The sequence below is a fragment of the Bemisia tabaci genome, chromosome 7 (genome assembly GCF_918797505.1).
Source record: "Bemisia tabaci chromosome 7, PGI_BMITA_v3".
NCBI classification, from domain to species: domain Eukaryota; kingdom Metazoa; phylum Arthropoda; class Insecta; order Hemiptera; family Aleyrodidae; genus Bemisia; species Bemisia tabaci.
In genome coordinates, this window is record NC_092799.1 from 4,203,467 (window position 1) to 4,222,246 (window position 18,780).

Below are 18,780 nucleotides of genomic sequence, written 5' to 3' on the forward strand. Positions count from 1 at the left end.
CCCTTTGCCCCCTATGTCTAACGCTTTGTCGATAAATTTCAATAATCGGCCTGCAGCGACCCATAAGAATGCACGGTGGAATTCAGTTGAGTAGGAACACTACAGCCGAATAGCCACAACTCTCATTTCAGGAGCGATCTGATTGGTTGAAATGGGTGGTTGCATTGGACAAAGGAGGTAAGTAACAGACGCAGTTACGGCAACCCACGAAGGACGACCCTATACCGTATAGTTAGGCCACCATTTCCCCCTTTCAGTCCACAAGAAGTACCCGTATTGACCGACAGCCTTTTTCCATTTTTCCTTGGTCCTCTTTGTATATCGCACTGTTCATTAATTTTAATGTTCAGCCCGCTGGCAATAAGTGTACATGTGTACAAGGTGTTTTAGGGTTAAAACGCCATGCCAACCACACATCGTGTTTTATGCTTAAAAATAAGACTTTTTATCGCCATAATTTTCTCATCTAAGTGTGCCGTCGGTCAAAATTATGCATTCCAAAAGTTTCAAATATCAACGGTTATCCTGAATTTTGGCGACAGTAATAAACCAAAACTGGAAAAATGTTGTCAATTTTATCATTTTTTCCCATTTGAGTCAAAATTCGAAAAATATTCCGTGCTAATATAGGGTCAAGATAATCTATTTTTGGGAAGGCTCAAGTTTACAAATTGTCTGAGAAATCATAAGATTGAATTTCGTGATGGAGCCATTCCGCAGAATGGAGCTGTTTCATTCAACGACACAAAGAGATTACACTAAATTGATCAAGAGGATTCATGACTAATTTTCTAAATTTTTCGAAATTTAATTAAAGATAAAACAGGTACTCACTTTTTGCTTTTCATTAGCGACCGATGCATCATCCAATGATCGGCAGGATTCAAGTCATTCCTGAAATGAGAGAAATTAAATGTTTTTATTATTATTGAACTGAGACACATTGTTTGAATTACACTTCGTGATCGCATGACCGTCCACAATGATTATGAAATTTTCTGAAATCTCAGAAAAAAATTTCAGGATAGCGGTTTTTATCTCGCTGAGTTGAAAAATTAATCGAATTTCCAATTTGCGACCAGAAACTCCGTATAGTATTCCAAAAGGAACGTATACTAAGGTTATTACTCCTAGCGGGCGCATTTCCTTTATTTGTACTTTTCATATTGTGTTGATTTCCGTTTGGCTCATTTGTGGTGGTGCTTCAAGGGCTACGTGAGCAACCCAGCCAGAAACAAAAGTTTACCTTTCCTAACGAATCTGAACAGTGAACACCTCATTGGCAGCATGGAGCGGAGCATTGAGTCTTCACGCTGCGCGACATGGCGCCTTCAATTTTGCAGATGCAGCACAGACATCCATCGAGCACGAATAGTCGCATCTCTGCGCCGCCATAAACGCTTACTACCCGTATTTTAGCGTAATTCCGACCGCTTTGACGTTTTTAAAGAATGAAGCTTTGATAATTTATGATCGAGAGACTGCATGCTCTACCATTCAGTGACACATGTATTGGCTGAGGATCAGTGAAATTATTATTCATAAGAATAAGGATTTCAAACCTAGCAGTTAGCGATTAAACGTCTGTACATAAAACATTAAAAGAAAAATATGTAAATTCTGTCCGTGATTTTTTTTATTTCTTTTTTGGTCGTCATTAATACTTGATAGGAATAATTGGACGTGTTTATGCTAAAAGGAACGCATGTTCATAGGGTTTGCGTGTAACGTAGTTTCTTTTAGCATAAATACGTCGAATTCATCATTCCCCAGACAGAAAAACCAGATTTTTTTTTTCAACGTTCCGAAATTTCCACTCACAAATTGCATTTTTATTGGGGAACTCTTGGACACTCCTAACTAAAAATTTTACAAATTTTTCTTCCAACATCACCCAAAAGCTGCCAAACGTTTACACGGATATTTATGTCTTATTTCCGGAAAAACTGAATTATTTCAGTCAATTTTGAGACCTCTGAATGGTATTACTTTTCTTCGTCGGTAAAACCACGATGTGGCGTCAGAGTCCTGTAATTTGAGGCAAGGAAGGGAAAATCGATTAAATCGCTTCGGGAATTTCGGAGCTTTTTCACCATTTCCCGGTCATAAGATACATTTTTAAGAAAAACCTCAACATTCAGCACAACTTCACGTTGTAGAAACAGTGTATGTGAAAAAATAATGGAGCAACCTCATTTTTTTTTTTTTTTTTTTTTTTTTTTTTTTTTTTTTTTTTTTTTTTTTTTTAAATATAATAACATTTATTAATTTTCTGGACAAGTTGAAATGGTGTCAAACAATGACCCCACCGTAAATGAACGTGCATATGTACAAATTAAGGGCAAATTAGTATGTAAAGTGTAGATAACTCATTATTTACAATATATAACTGTGCATCCTTATTCTAGTTAAATTCTATGTTCTTTGTACAAATTCATAAATACATTCTGATTAATTCCAATTCAATCTGTTAAAATACCAATGTTATTCCCGGCACCATCTATACCGATATTACCTTGGGAGTTAAGGGTTGGCACTATAATTGCAACAACCAAATTGTGCATGTATTTAATTGCAAAATGGGTGGGGGAGGGGAATGGCTTGATTAGGATACTGTAAAGGGTTGCCATTACTGGACGCTGAAAATCACCATCATACCTAGTTTCATTTCCTCCAAGAACGCAAGACGCAAGCTGGAATGAGAGAGATGGTCGATCTCTTACATTGAGTTAAAAGTCTACGGACACCTGTTTCATTGTAGTTGATCAGAAGCTCCGCTAAAAATGCTAAAAAGGCAACCAGATGTCCAAAACCTAGACTGATAAACGCTAGCTGTAGATCCACCATGCTAAAAGGTCTCGGCGCGTCATCAACTGCTGGTTTAGAGCGTTCAACACCAAGACCACCTGTGTAACCGTTCATTATATTGATGATTCGTCCCGTCAACACGACGTCAAGCTGCTTCTTTACATGTCCAGACTCAAGGAGTTGAACGATTTTCCTGTTCAGTGGTTCGAGGAAAAGCGAATTTTTCGGCATTCTGTACGAAAATGGGTAGGATACCAGGCATTCTTGGACACGATGCACCTCAATGCCGTGAGGGGCGAATTGGGATTTGAAAATGAAATTCTCTTGCGACAGAAACATATCTGGGATGCTCAGCACATACGCGTCCGTGTTCATATGCGCTAGCTCATTTTCTTGTAATGCAAAAAATCCACGAACGAAGGACGTGTTCATGTTCTCTGGGGTTAAATCAAGATCCGATGAGCCTCCAGTGAGAAGAGTCCAACCCTGATCGGAGACAAAGTTTCGAAACGTGTAAGACCAACCCGGTTCACCAAGGGTGCTCTCACTATCGAAATAGAAGACATCATAAAAGCGAGAATCCTGGATCAGCTTTTTCCGCAGCCTTTCATATTGTGGCCACTGCTCAATGATACTCGAATATGCTTCGATGTTTGGGACACGTACAAAAATATTTGACTCGGCCAGATCTTCCACGGTGTCGATTTCTGGATAGCGTGCATATAGGCTTAAAAGCTCGAACATTCTGCTCTGGATGACGGTTGGAAAAATCAATACGGCAAAGCTGAAAATGAGGAAGAGAATTTTCCCTGTGAATAATCGGCCCAAAAGAAGCTTCATTGGTGCTCCACATAGAAAATATTCCCAGACCGTTAATAGAGCGGATACCTCGTTGTAAGAAAATAACTCCATTTGTGTGTAGAGCTGATTAAATATTGCAATCTGAGAAAGCTGGAATGAATATTGCATCAGTAAGAGTGCGATGACAGCAAAGAAGAAACATAACCAAACGGAAGGGTCGAAACTTTTATAAATTACCAAGAATTGGGGCACGAACGGGGCACGAGGGGTCATGAAGCACAGACTGCAGTGTTCAATAGTTTCCGTTGTGTCGAAATTTAACAGGTCGGTGTCTTTTTCTTCAGGACTAAATCCGTGTGTCCACATAAGAATGTCCAACCCAAATTTTTGACCATCTTCGTAATGATTAAAATCATTCGGAGTGTCTCGAAAGGGGGTAAAGTATAATTTTTTACTCTCTTGAAGACCTGCGATGGCCTCAGTCAAAATATCTCCCCAGACGTCATTCAATGTAGCTTTTTCTGTGCCAAACCCCGAGAAAAGTTGAATGGAAAAATATTTTCCATTCCAATCATCCCAAAGGAAGTCAACTTGATTTTCGGCATCGAGCATCGGATACTGTGCAACTTGTTCCAAGACAGGATTGTAATAAAAGCAATTTGCCTCCAAGCAAATGACCGTTTTTATCCCTTTGAAGAACCGCCAGATGAATTTGAAAAGGACTTGAAGTTCCCTCCATCTTTGTTGGTGCGTTTTTACATCGCTGATTACACCTCTTTCATCCTCAATTCTCATTAATGTTGTTATTTCCTCGCTCCTAACTAATGAGTGTAAATCTTTAACTTGAAAATCATTCACGACAAAAATTAGATGGTTTTTTGCGTTCCAAATTGTGCTGCTTCCCAATTTACGGGTAGCAAAGTGAACGCGATCGCTCAAAACGGAGTCATGCTCCAGTTCTTCATGAGTGATGAACAACTCATAATCGCATCTGGTCTCGTTCCTCATGAACTCGAGAATCGGGGGCATCTGAATGCAATAATTGAGGGAGCCCGGTATGAATTTTGATTCAACCTCATCATCAAAATTTTCTCTCGAAGCATTTTCGGGGGATACCGGAAGAAAGTCGTGACTGGTGATATCATGTCCATGACCATTGCCAAGATGCCTTGCAGATTTAACCGTGGAAGCTAGAATGAAATTTGGAATATTGTTTATATTGCTCATGAAAAAAACAATATTTTTGGGATGGTTACTACGACTGAGTTCCTCGATGTAACAAAAATTATTGCAGAGAGTTGTGGCGAATAAATTTTTGTGTAAACTCTCAATAAATAGGTCGACATGATTTTGGCTGTTCGTGTTAACGATGTAAAAAGATTTTTGTTTAGAGAGCCTCGCAGCGTTTTGGCATACGTCTGTTACCGCTTTGATTGTATCATCCGTTGATTGGTGCAGATTTGTGAAAACTGCTTGCAAGATAAGAAGATAGACAAATATTTGGGGAAAAAGATACATACTGAGTTGACAGTGAATCCTAAACACACCGCTCAACGCACTTACAACGAATGATTGTATTCTGACATGCAAGTAATAATGTGCTACTTACTCCAATTGGACGTATTTCTATCAAACGGAACTAAGCGCCAATTTGAGTTCCTTTTAAGGAATTTAGAATCCCGGATAGCGCGTTCTGTCAAACGGACCTAAGCGCCATGGAAAAGCATTGCGAATATAGGACGGAATAAGCCGGACGCCCGATTCCGCCGCCAATCCAAGCCCCCTTCTACCTTCCTCACCCTATGGCGCTTAGGTCCGTTTGATAGAAATACGTCCAATTGCAACCTATCCCCCTTTTCTAACCGAAGTTTGTTCGGAATATCACAGATTGGTAAAATTTCGAGAATTATGAAATGTGGATGAAAAAAAAAAAATGTCTGATCATCAACAAATTTTGTGAGCTTTAACGAAATGTAAGTTACGATAAGTTAGAAGGAACAAACGTATTAGTCGGATATTCAAAAAGTCTGGATGATCCTGTATTACGTTACAAACTGTTCTTTGTTTCTATCCATAGTTAGTTGCAAGGCTCACATAAATCCGATCTGAACTTTGACGACAAGAGTTTCATACAAATAAATACATTCAAAGCATAAAATAAATACAGAAATATGTAAATACATGCATATTTGAAGAGGGGGGAAAAAAACAAAAAAAAAAAAAAACAATTTCAGGGTTGCGATAAAATTTACATGAAAAATAATGATTTACGGAAAAGAACGAGAAACATAGGACAGAAAATTGAGAGAATACAAAAACAAAATACTTGGATTAAAACACACATAAAAGCTGTTTGTGTTGTTCAGTGTTGCTTCAAAATAGTGTCGAGTGTGCTTTCAGGAAATGCGGTTGAAGTCTAGTGGTTGTTATTTGGGCTACGCACGTGGTATTAGCGGCTCTGGTGCTTGCACTAGAGCTGCTATTCCGGACGGTCCCAGCTGGGGAGTATCAATGCAGCATGTTACATTGTAGAGACCGCGCGTTGGTTGATGGGAATCGGCGCCATTTTCGGCTATGTTCCTTGTCATGACTTTATTTTATTGCATACTGTTTTATTGTTAGTCAATGCTATGTTGTGTATTGTATTTTTGGAATCATGGTGATACAGTCAACAATTCAAAACTTGTTTGTGCTTTTATCTCGTGATGGAAAAAATGTACTTTACGTTCAAAATTTGAAAATTTGAATTTTAAAGTTTTCGCGGTTAAGGAAGCTTTAACCACTGGGTTGGAGCTTCCTAGTCATTTACTCGATATCAGCTGATAGCAAGCAAAGGTTACCAGGGAAACCGTAAACGTCTAACAACTATCGTGGCCATTGGGGCGATTATTGAAATGATATCGACTGTATGTCGCCGCTTACGACAGGACATAGCCCTATCTTAACTGTGTAATATATCGCAATTCGATATTGTTTTGATTTTTAAAAGGAGCAATTCATTCATACAGTTCCGATTAGTTTTGGCGAACGGGCCCTTAACCTACGGCACTCGGCTCATATGGGAATTTTTTAACTCTAAATTTTTTAACCTAACTCTTCCATTCCGGGAACATATTTATTGAAAACGGCGACTTTTTCAACAGTCCTATTTTTATCTACAACATCTAAGTGGCCCTTCATAATCATTTAATTTTGGCCCCTGGCCAGAAAAAGGTTCGGAAATTGCAGTGATTTTGCCGAAAATGCTGAAGTAAGTAAATTTGGGCATTTTTTTTCCTTCTTCAAACTCTGTGGAGAAGCACTTCTCCTCCAGTACATCTATTTTTTTACTTATCTCTCGCAAGGTACATTTACAGAAGGTGTGTTCCAGTATTAACAGTTCAGATTCGTTGTTTTTTTATTATAACGCTTATTTCGGAAAGCAATTATTACATTGTTCAATTCTACTGACTTTCAACACTCGATTATACTCCCGGCAAATTCTGCAGCAGCGTTTCAAATGTTGACTCTAATGCTTCCAACAGCCATCCGATGTCTAAGGGTTTATTCCCAGATTTAGGGATTTTCCGGAATTTCCAGGGATTTAGGGATTTTTCAGGAAATCTAGGGATTTTTTTTTGATGAGGTAAAGTTACCAAAAATCAACTTTTTAACCTCAATTATAGCTTCGACAATCGAAAACATTTTTTCATCTATATTTTGTAGGCCTTTTTGGCAACACTATTTTCCCCGCAAATAAGCCGGAAATTAAAACGATTGTGTCCTTCGATGTACTTGACATTCAACTGCATTCAACCTGTTAATAATAAGAAATCAACTAATATTCTTTCATTTTATTGGTCTGGATTAGCACTGCTTTCAGAGAGCGCCAAAATTCAAACGAGCCAATCAGATTTAAATATTGCAAATTGCTACATCGAATGACATCATGATTCTTCATAAAAAAATGGCGCTTTTTGCAAAATCTAGGGATTTTTTAAGTATATTTGAGCAAATCTGGGGATTTAGGGATTTTTAGCGAAATCTAGGCATTTTTTTTCTTCCCCGCTAGGGATTTAATATCGGAAGACTGGCTTCCAGTATCGTAGCGTTGATCGTCGCTGATGTCGAAATGGAACCTAATGCCGGACTTACTGTAACACCTCCATTCCTCAATTCCGGTGAGGAATACGTCTCTAACCTTAACTCAATATAAATATACAAATTGATAAGTGAGTGCTTTAGTCTCCTGAAAACAGAATTGCGAAACTTAAAATTGGAGAAAAATGATGAGTAAATGAAAAAATGGAACCAATTGATGGAAAAGTCGCATGCCATTCTGGCACAAAATATGGCGTCTATCGAATCACCTTAACTAAATAAAATAACCAAATTTTCAACTCTCAAACTATCAACTATCAACTATCAAAATTCAAACTATCAAAATTTCCAACAATGACAAAAATGATTGTAATATACCTATAATGTAATGAAATATACACGCTCTAATCATTTAATTTGTATTACCTTTATGTTATGTACCTACATGTTATACTATTTTTATAATAAATTTTGCCAACATGTTTTCAATTCAGTCTACAACATTTCATTCCGACGTGGCAATAATGATTTATAATGCCCCTAAACATTAAAATGAATTACAATAGTAATGCCGCATTATAATGTCGTATTATACATCGCAACGATTCATGTCCTACTGATTATTGATTATTGTAAGATGAATTCTGTTTTCTCTGATTGTATGTTTCATACGTGCGAAGCAAGTACGGGTCACTAGAAACGTGGTTCGTACGGGTGGCTGATGAAATTGATCTTCGAATACCTTTTGATGAGCTAGGGAAATGGAACCATCTGCATCTCATGGACAATAAATAGTTGCCGTAATTAAGGTCATCCCGTGATTAAGGTGCCGTGATTTAAGTCATAAATTCTTCATCTAATTCTTGATTCATCTCCAAAATGTCTGCTAAAGCTTTCATGCGCTTCTCCTTGTATGCATGAATGAGCAAATTGGGTATCGAACAAGCGGACACTTTTTGAAAATTTAGATGATTCTGGACAATATCGTACAGAAGTCCACGAGCTGCAGATAGAACCATTACCTCTAGCTCATCAAAAGTTATTCGAAGATCATTCAACAACCTCTTTGACAAGTTGCAAAAACTTTTCGTTAACAATAGTGTCACACGGTACTAGGAATATTTACTATTTAACGAACCTTATATTTCCCTGACTCAGTCCTAAATTATAGAAGTATGCGTTACTTTTCCAGCAATCCAAAAAAACAATTATACAAAAAACCAATACCTACACTTTCAGATATAAAAATGCAAATTTTTTGCAGCCTCGCTAAACGACTTATCAACCAGAGATTTTTTAGGAAGCGGACCTCCAAAGAGCTTTCAAAATTAAAAGTATACAACAAGTGATAATGCCATGTATTCGCCATATCAAAGCCCAATACTCATTTATACACCGGCTACGTAAATCTGCTAAGTTACAAAACATGAATCGACAGTTGTCGGATTGTACATCAATGACAAAATGTGTCTAGGCCCTCATTCTTGACTACAACTACTGCCCCCAGAGCCGCTCTCCGACGCCAATGCGTTGGAGCTTCCTGCTTGTTTTTCAACTGCAACCTCCGATGCAATTTAGCGCAGAGGCTTTTCTGGCATGTTGTGACACGACTGTTTTCCTCCTGTAAAATCCATTTAATATAATTGCTCATACCTGAGAAAGTTTGCCTCACCTTGGAGTCTTTAAAATTAGCGTAATCAAGAGTTCCAACGTTGTAAATCGTTTGATTAAAGACTGAAATTCGGAATTTTTGACGGACAATTCCTTAAAATACATCAAAAGGAAGCATGTAGCACGATACCTGGACATGTTGCGATTTTTTAGACTGGCAACGTTGAAATACATTGTAACAATCAAAAAAGTTTTGGGGACGTTGACTATGTCGCGATAAAAATCAGCGATGTATTACATCATCGACGCTGGAAGCAACTCTGGAATTAAGTTAAGGTGTAGGCAAAGAGCCCTCAGTTAGTACTGCACGCGACGCTAACTGAACGAATTTTATTATGACGTCTAGACGCAACTATTCGGCCTCTACGGATGTCCGTGTTGCATACGCACGCACGTGAAGGCGTTTTGTCTTTCCAGGTACTACACTCGTTGCTTCACCCGCGGCGCACAGTGGAACGAGTTAATAGAAGAGGTCGGACATGAAATTTTGGGCTAAAATTTCATATTGATGTTTATTTCATCACAAATTAGAGGTTAAAGGGTGTTTCTCAAAGGAAATTTTACCAAATAACTAATGAAACCACTCTTAAACTTTTTTGTTCCATATTTCCGAAAATATAAGCTCTCAAAGTTTCCAGAATTGGTCCGACTTCTCCTACTAACTCGGTCCAGTGTGCGGCGTGGCGCTGCGTCGGGGAGCATTGCGAGCATTCAGAGAGACAGAACGCCTTCAATTCTTCTTTTGTACAGCAAAGATACTTCTGCGGAAAGAAAAATTACAAATAGGCGTACGTTGTGAATATCTGTTGTGCTTTAGTTTTGTCTCTATAATTAAAACGAAGAATTCAACGCACCCTGTCTTTTCGGATCCTCGCAATACATCACCATCGCACTGCAGGTGAAGCGGTGAGTTCCAAGAAAGTCAAAACGCCTTCATTTAAGAGGGTATGCGACACGGACATCCGTGGAGTTCGAATAGTTGTATTCAGACGCTATAATGAAATTCGTTTCGTCGCGTCGTCAGATACGACTCCAACTGACGAAATTTTGCCTGTTCATCTTACATTTTAACTTAATTTCAGCGTTGCTTGTAGTGAACATGACGTGAAATATTACTGATTTTCATTGCGACAGTGTCAATTTTCCAAGAAATGCTTTCATACATAAAATTTTTTACGACGTTGCCCGCCTAAAACACTTTGACGGTGAAGCTACTAGATCACATATCTCGGTTTGCGACGTTGCAGATTTCCTATTATACGTTATTATTTCAATGAGAGACTCCTGAACGTCAATTTTTAAAAACGTCCTTGATTTTGCTCCTCTGTTCGAAGAAAACTCAGTGAAAACTTCAAGGGATGATATTGATTTGTTCTCCTTCAAAAAAATACAAAAAAATGGAAATTGAGGTTTTTAAATACCGCAAACGATATACTTTATCTGCAAGCTGATTGTTGAAATTTATAGACAAAGGAGACAAAAGCTTTGTCTATCAATTTTAATAATCGGTCAGCCAAGAGCCATAAGAATACATGGTAGAATCCATAGAAAGGAGATAGGTAATCGCCTAACTAACGTCAACTCAGCAGAAACCCTTCATTTAGTCCATCATTTACCCCCTTAGTCTATGAAAACCACCCAGACTAACCAATAGGATCAATCCATACTAATTATGTCCTCTTTGTCTATGGCTTTGTCTATCAATTTCAAGAATCAGCCCGCTGATAGTTTCATTGTTGACTAGGTAACCTAGGACACACTAGGAGCAACGAACGCGGCAGGAATGTTGCTCGGATACTCCATGAAAAATTTTTGAACCCACTAGAAAAAAATCGATATTAGACGAGGGAACCTGTTCGATACATATCGATTGTTTAACATACATCTTTTTATTTTTTTTATTTTTTATTTTTTTATTTACTACTTCAAGTAGCTCACAAGGGCTAATCCTTGCGCTTAAGTCCCGTTCCCCCTCCGTCCTACAACCAGTCCGAGGCAACCCTTGTTTGAGACCATCAAACTCGGGTCGCCTGACCGGGAATCGAACCCGGGACCTCCCGATCATAGCGCTACAACCACTACACCATAGGAGGCCGATCTAAATGGTCGAACCCCGATGTTACCGACTCGCGGGTCTCGGCAGGCGCGCGGGTGGTGCAGCTGCGGCCAGTGGGACCTGAAAAATCGGTTACAATAAAAGTAACGACCTTATTTCCGACCCTCCATCCCTCAACACCAGTTCCGGGCTCCTCGACTTAACTTTTAGCTTTTCCCCGCCTAGCGCCTAGCACGCATTGTTTCACATCGCGGACGCAGGTGCAGCGCATTTTATCACTTGACCTATTTTTCATTCTGACAAATTTCGTCGGCGCTCGAGTTTCGTCATCGAATGTATTTTCTTCCGGTTTTATCGTTTCCGACAACACCGGGGATGCTTATTGTAGTGGATCTGAAAAAAATATGTAAAGGTGGTTGAGCCTCTTCGTAAAGAAAAATCTATGGCTTTACAACCCAATTAGTGGTTCGTAACAGCACTAATATTCGTAAACGAACTAATGATTCTCGGTCTGTGAACCATACTATGATATCTCGTACTATACTAAGGTATATATACCTTCACTAATTGTAAGGTATATGTGATATTATGTTGCCTTTACTACTATCAGTGGTGTTCCATAGGAACCATTGATTGGTTTATAAGCCATAGATTTTTCTCTGTGTTGAACATCGGTGAAATCTTTATCCTAGTTTGACGAGCTTGTGTCTTAAGTCTCTTAACATTGAGTCAAATGATGACATTTGAGAAAGTGGAAGAGAGAGGGGGGAAAATAAAAGGAATTAAAAAAGAAAAATAGAGTGGGAAAAGGGTTGAGGGCAAAGAAGATGAATAGAAGGAATAATATTCCAACTTACTATAGTAACTTACTATACTAATATTCCAACTTACTATACTAATATTCCTCATTCACAACATTTTTGAGGACACAAACTGGGACACGAATGTAGGTCAGAATCTGCAAGGCCGTTCACGTAATCAGCCGATTTACGAACAGCCTATTGTGTGTAAACTTCGTAGTACCCTCATACAAATGAAGTATTTTCCGCGCTGAAGAATAGCGCATTAAAAACCGTAAGCTCTTTAGAGAAAAAGAAGAAAAATCACGGCAGAACTGCACAATATCCCCGGCGCAGGGCGAGGGATCGAGTGCCGCAGTCTCGCCGAGGCAAGAAAAACGAGAAGCAAGAAAAAATTAATTAAAACGCGGAATTAATTTAAAGGAAGGTCGCCGTCGAAGGGGTATGGCGAAAGGCGAGATATCATGCAGGAGCGCCGGGAAGGATAGACAATCAGCAGCGCAGCGGGGAAATTAGTTACGAAAGTGCATCCTGCCCGTTACCCGCAGCCGCCTCTGGAGCCGGATGCTGTAAGTCGATGCCGCGGCATCGCATCGTCCATCTTCCCGCGAAATTACGAGATTCATGTTTACGACCGTCGTTCTGCGGATGAATCCTTAGCGATCCGTTGTAAAAAATTTAGCGCGTAGATGGCGACACACACTGTAAGGAACCAGGTCCGTGAAAGGAAGCATTTATCATCTATTGGGCCAAGTTAACAGAAACGTACAAACGCGCATTTTGGAAAAAAATGAGTTAGGCCGAGTGGTTTTGATTTTATCTTGTGGTAAATTTTCTCAAACATGATTGCGGTAGACGCACGAGTCGTAAAGACAGTAATTTCACGGAAAAAATTAAATTGCTGTCTTAAAAATTCAATAGCTAAAAAAAAGTGACTGCAATGTTTCACTGTAAATTTTACAACAAAAAAAAAATGCTACTTCAACCACCCACGTGGTTAAATTAGCTTACAATAGTGGTTAAACTAGCATTTTTTTTGTTGTAAAATCTACGTTGAAACGTTGCAGTCACCTTTTTCAGCAATTTAATTGTTAAATCGGCAATTTAATTTTTTCGGTGTTGAAAATGTAGCCAACGTGCTTTAAAATCTAGAAAACTGTAAATCCCAATACAGACGGAAAAAACGTAACGAGAGTTTCACCGAACAGCGTATCTCTTTGAGGGAAAATATTGTGCTCGAATGAGTTTTTTCCCTCTGTAAGAGATTTCCAGTTTTTTTGGATTTTAACGCACGTTGACTACATTTCCAACGTACTGTAAATTTTCTCCTGAAAGTCAAGAAAAAATATTTCAAACATGAAAATAGTTTTTAAAAAGCCCTAACCCCGGCCTTACTCGGCCTTGATCCTTGAAAATTTGAAAGCTTGAAGCATGGATAAGTACGAAACCTAGCCCGATAATCATTCAAGTTTACAAAATCCTCAAATGTATTAAAAACTTCAAGTAACTTGGGGGGGGGGGAGGTTAAATTTTATTCTCACAGTGTGTCTCGTGGAAAGATGAAACTTCAAACCTTCTTTTTTCAGTCCGGCTTGGTGCGTTTTATAGACTCGGTCCAATTCGTCGCTCGTCTGACATATGAGCGATTTCCATGAGAGTCCTGTTCTCCGTTTACTCTATACTTCCCGCAGCTCATGCAGAAATCGAGACACACCCTTATGTCGGAGCAGTGACAAATTGGGTTAAGTTAAAGAGTTGTGACACAACGCAGTTTTCTTTGTTGCGATATAATTTGACGACACTGAGAATCAACCTAAATACACGGAGAAAAAAACTTCGTGCATGGGACCCGAAGTTGAGGTCATATGGATCTCTGAAGTTTTCTGATCACGCATCCGAAAACTTTAGGTCGAGCTGCCGAAGTGCGGGTCAGACATCGAGGCATTTCGACGTGTACCGAAGTACTTCAGATGTGTGACCCGAACCCTTCGGTATATATCGAAGTACTTCAGATGTCCGACCCAAACTTCGGCAGCTGGAACTCAAGTTTTTAGATACGCGATCCGAAAACTTCAGAGATCCATATGACCTCAACTTCGGGTCCCACACACGAAGTTTTTTTTCTCCGTGTACATCAGATGTTGTCTTCATTCTTCGCGTATTTTATTTTTTTACGGGAAAACTAAACAACATTCTGCCTCGAAATAGTTTTAACATCTGCAGGAAATACACAAGGAAATTTAAAGGCGATGTTTTGTTTTATTCATTGTTGAAATTATAAATTGGATGGATATCAGCGGCATTGATGTACTGACTGATGCACTTCAAGTTGCTTAACTTCCTCTCAAGTTTTAATCTTTTAACAGAAAACAAAAATAAGAACGCGCCTTGGAACGTTCTCTGGATTTTCCTCAGATTATAAAGAATACACGAAAAAAATTTTAGGTCAGAACGTTTCTTAGATTTCAGGTAAAAGCGTAAAACTAGAGAGTAGAGTAGGCAACTATTTTTCCGCCATTTAAAAGTCGATTTATGGTAAAGGCGCTAGCCTTACCTCAAAGTGATATTTTTAATGAATTTAAATTGAGGAAAAACAGTGCTGCCAAATTGTAAAATTGCCATTGGTCTAATTGCTGTTCCCGTTAGTTACATTATATTGTAGTCTTCTGATTGGTCGAGCGAATACTCCACGATTTTTGGCCTATTTGTGGAAATACTAAGGGTAGAAGAAGATAAAAGGAGCATCGATTTACGACGCTCCAGGCAAAAATCAGGTTTTATCTTCTTAATGGGAACTTAGTGAGCATCACTTCTTAGAATTTTGTTCATACATACTCTTCAGAAGAAATCCATTTATGATAAACCAAATTGATCATCATGAGATTTTACTCCTGGAAAGAGTTCTCAGTTTGCTGTTTTTCCTATGTGCGAGAGGAGACGCAAAATGGTCGTCACAAAGCTAATAGTCGAGGTGAAAAGTACTCAGTTGCAGTTAAAAGAAGAAAAAATCTCATTTTGAGCGTATCTCGCTCCTTGACGGGTGCTTCCTCTTCCGTGACAGACGAATGGCGATCAGTTGACAAATGCATCTCCTGCCATCCTCTCAGTGGCGTGGCGTGCTTTGCGATATATCGACTGATCTGGCATTTAAACCTATGGAAAAGGATCGATAAACAGATTGTTCGCAGCGAACACCTTAATAATCGATTCTTTACCATAGCTTTAAATAGGGAGATATTGATAATCGATCATTCACGCCTCGCAACTGCATCCGCAATAAAGTTAAGTGACAGAATGGATTTGCTGACAGAAAAGTAAAAAGGTGCTTAATTTGCTTAGTAAGTATACAGTGCAGAGTTGTTATTTCTGGACGCGAAAAAAATTACCATTGTCTGTCTTCATCTCCTCAAAGTGCGCATAATGAAGGCTGTAACAAAATAAGTGGTCGATTTCTGAATTTCAGTAAAAAATCTATGGACCGCTGTCTCATTGTAGTTGATGAGTAGCTCCGCAATGAACGCTAAAAAGGCGAGCAGATGTCCAACACCCAGACTGATAAACGCTATTTGTAGATCCAGCATGGTAAAAGGTCTTGGTGCGTCATCAACGGCTTGTTTATAGCGTTGAACACCGAAAAAATTTTGCGCTCCAACGTCCATTCCATCACCTGTATACCGTCCCGTCAGTACAATTTCAAGACGATTCTTTACAAGACCAGACTCGAGAAGTTGAACAATTTTTCTATTCAGCGGTTCGAGGAAAAATGAATTTTTCGGCATTCTGTACGAAAATGGATATGAGACGAGGCATTCTTTGACACGATGAACTTCGATTCCGTGAGGGACGAATTGGGACTTAAAAAGAAAATTCTCCTGCGAGAGAAACATACCTGGGACACTCAACGCATACGCGTCCATGTTCATATGCGCTAGTTCATTTGTCTGTAAGGCAAGGAAGCCTCTAACCAGGGATGAGTTCATAATCTCGGAGGACATATTGGGATCGGATGAGCTTTTCGTAAAGGAAGTCCAACTCATCTCAGAGAGGAACTCGAGGAACTCGTAAGACCAACACCAACCCGTTTCGGCGGTAACTCCCCCGGAGTCTATGTTTTCATAAAAATTATAATCTTGGATCAGCTTTTTCTTCAGACTCTCATATTGGGGCCATTGTTTCATGATTCTCGAAAATGCTTCGATATTTGGAACACGGGCGAAGATTTCTGATTCAGTTAAATCCTCCAAAGTATCGATTTCTGGATAACGTGCATATAGGCTTAAAAGCTCGAACATTCTGCTCTGGATGACGGATGGGAATATCAATACAGCAAAGCTGAAAATGAGGAAGAGAATTTTCCCCGTGAATAATCGCCCTAAAAGCAGCTTCATTGGTGCTCCACACAGAAAATATTCCCAGACTGTTAATAGAGCGGATACCTCGTTGTAAGAAAATAACTCCATTTGTGTGTAGAGCTGATTAAAGATTGCAATCTGAGAAAGCTGGAGTGAATATTGCATTAGTAAGAGTACGAGGACAGCAAAGAAGAAACATAACCAAACGAAAGGGTCAAAACTTTTATAAATTACCAAGAATTGGGGTACGAACGGGGCACGAGGGGTCATGAAGCACAAACTGCAGTATTCAATAGTGTCCGTTGTATCAAAGTTTAATGGATTGGTATCTTTGAATTCAGGACTAAACCCTTGCGTCCAAATAATAATGTCCAGTCCGTATTTCTAACCGTCCTCGTAATGATCAAAGTCTTTCACAGTCTTTAGAAATGGGAGGAATAAAATTTTTTTACTCGTTTGAAGACTTTGTAGGGCATCAGCCAAAATATCGTCCCAGACGCCGTGCACACTAGCTCTCTCCGTACCTTTTCCTGTGAAAGATTGAATCAAAAATATTTTTCCATTCCAATCATCCCATTGGAAGTCAACTCGATTTTCGGCATCGGAAATTGGATAATATGCAACTTGTTCCAAGACAGGATTGTAATAAAAGCAATTTGCCTTCAAGCAGATAACCGTTTTCACCCCTTTGAAGAACCGCCAGATGAATTGGAAAAGGACCTGAAGTCCCCGCCGACTTTTTTGGTGTGTTTCTCCGTTGCTGACCATGTCTTTCATACCTAACGATGACTTCAGCACTTTTCTGTCCACGAATGAGCTGAAGTTTTTAATGTTGGAATTACTCACGACAAAAATTAGATGATTTTTTGAGTTCCAAATGTTGTTGTTTGATAGATCACGGGTGGCATGATGTACAGGGTCGCTCAAGATTGATCCGTGCTGGAGCTCTGCCTGAGTAATGGACAATTCATAATTGCATTTGGTGTCCGTTCTTATTAACTCGAGAGTTGGGTGTATCTGAATGCAGTAATCAGGCAAACTCGGGATGGATCTCGCTTCATCCGCTTTATCAAAATTTTCTACTGAAGAATTTCTATAAAGTATCAGAGGAGGGATATCAGTAATATTACCATCTTTATAACCATTGACGATGTGTCTTGCACTTTTGACGGAGGAGGCCAGAATTAAATTGAGAATTTTGTTGATATTGCTTATGAAAAATACAATATTTTTGGGATGGTCACTACGAATGAGTTCTTCGATGTGCGAAAAATGAGTGCAAAAAGTTGTGGCGAATGAATTTTTGTGTAAACTTTGAATTAATGGACCAACAGAAGTTTGGACATTTGCGTTAACAATGTAAAGAGAAGGTTGTTTAGAAAGCCTCACAGCATTCTTGCACACATCTGTGACTGCATTGATCGCATTTTTTTCTGGTTGCTGTACATTTGCACGATATTCTTGAAATTCGTGTGCTTTGTAAATCCTTAAGTTTGTACGGAATCACCTTAATATTTACAAAACGCACATTATATTTTCCTTTACTACACTTTTTTTTTTCATCAATTAAAATGAGAATAATTCATACAGGATGTGCAAACATTTCAAATTCATGAGTTGAAAAACGCTGACTCCACGAGATTAAATATTAGAGCCTGACAAAAAGCGGAGCGGCGACGCACTGGCGCCTACAAACCTAACAGGGATACTTCACGCATTGCGCAACGCGTGAAGTATCCCTGTTAGGTTTGTAGGCGCCAATGCGTGTTTCGCGCTCTCTGCCCGCCTGCCACGGCGCTTGAAGCACCTATTTCACACCAGAGGTATTGCACAGTATCATACGAAACTGAAGGCGCTTTAATATATTAGTAATGGCAGGCATCCATCAAAAGTACGGAGCTTTCCTCGCAAAATAAATCAAGATACTACGGCCCAAAAAGAGAGCGGTAATCCAAAAACTCACTAAGTCCTAGCATCCGTAATTAGTAACGTTTAGCATACACTTTATCGCCAGGCTGTTACTTAATCGCCATCGGCTATAAAATGCTATAAGAAATTGTGTTGCCGGCTATAAAAGCTATTGGAAATCTTACAGCCGGCTGTAGGTCTATGGTATTTTGGAACACAGATTCCACTGCCAATTTTTACCAGGGCTCTTCAATGTTATTCGATGAGAGTGACAGACAATATTTAATTTCCATAGGTCCTGCCT

The 18,780-nt window shown here is 39.2% G+C and overlaps 1 protein-coding gene across 1 annotated transcript in view; it reads right to left on the minus strand.

Moving 5' to 3' along the window:
- LOC109031561 (neuropeptide CCHamide-1 receptor) overlaps positions 1 to 18,780 on the minus strand; it is a 94,284-nt gene that overhangs the window by 61,907 nt on the left and 13,597 nt on the right. The window contains exon 2 of the mRNA XM_072302803.1: positions 835 to 894. The gene's annotated coding sequence lies outside the window, so the exon portion shown is untranslated. The remainder of the gene's footprint in view (positions 1 to 834; positions 895 to 18,780) is intronic.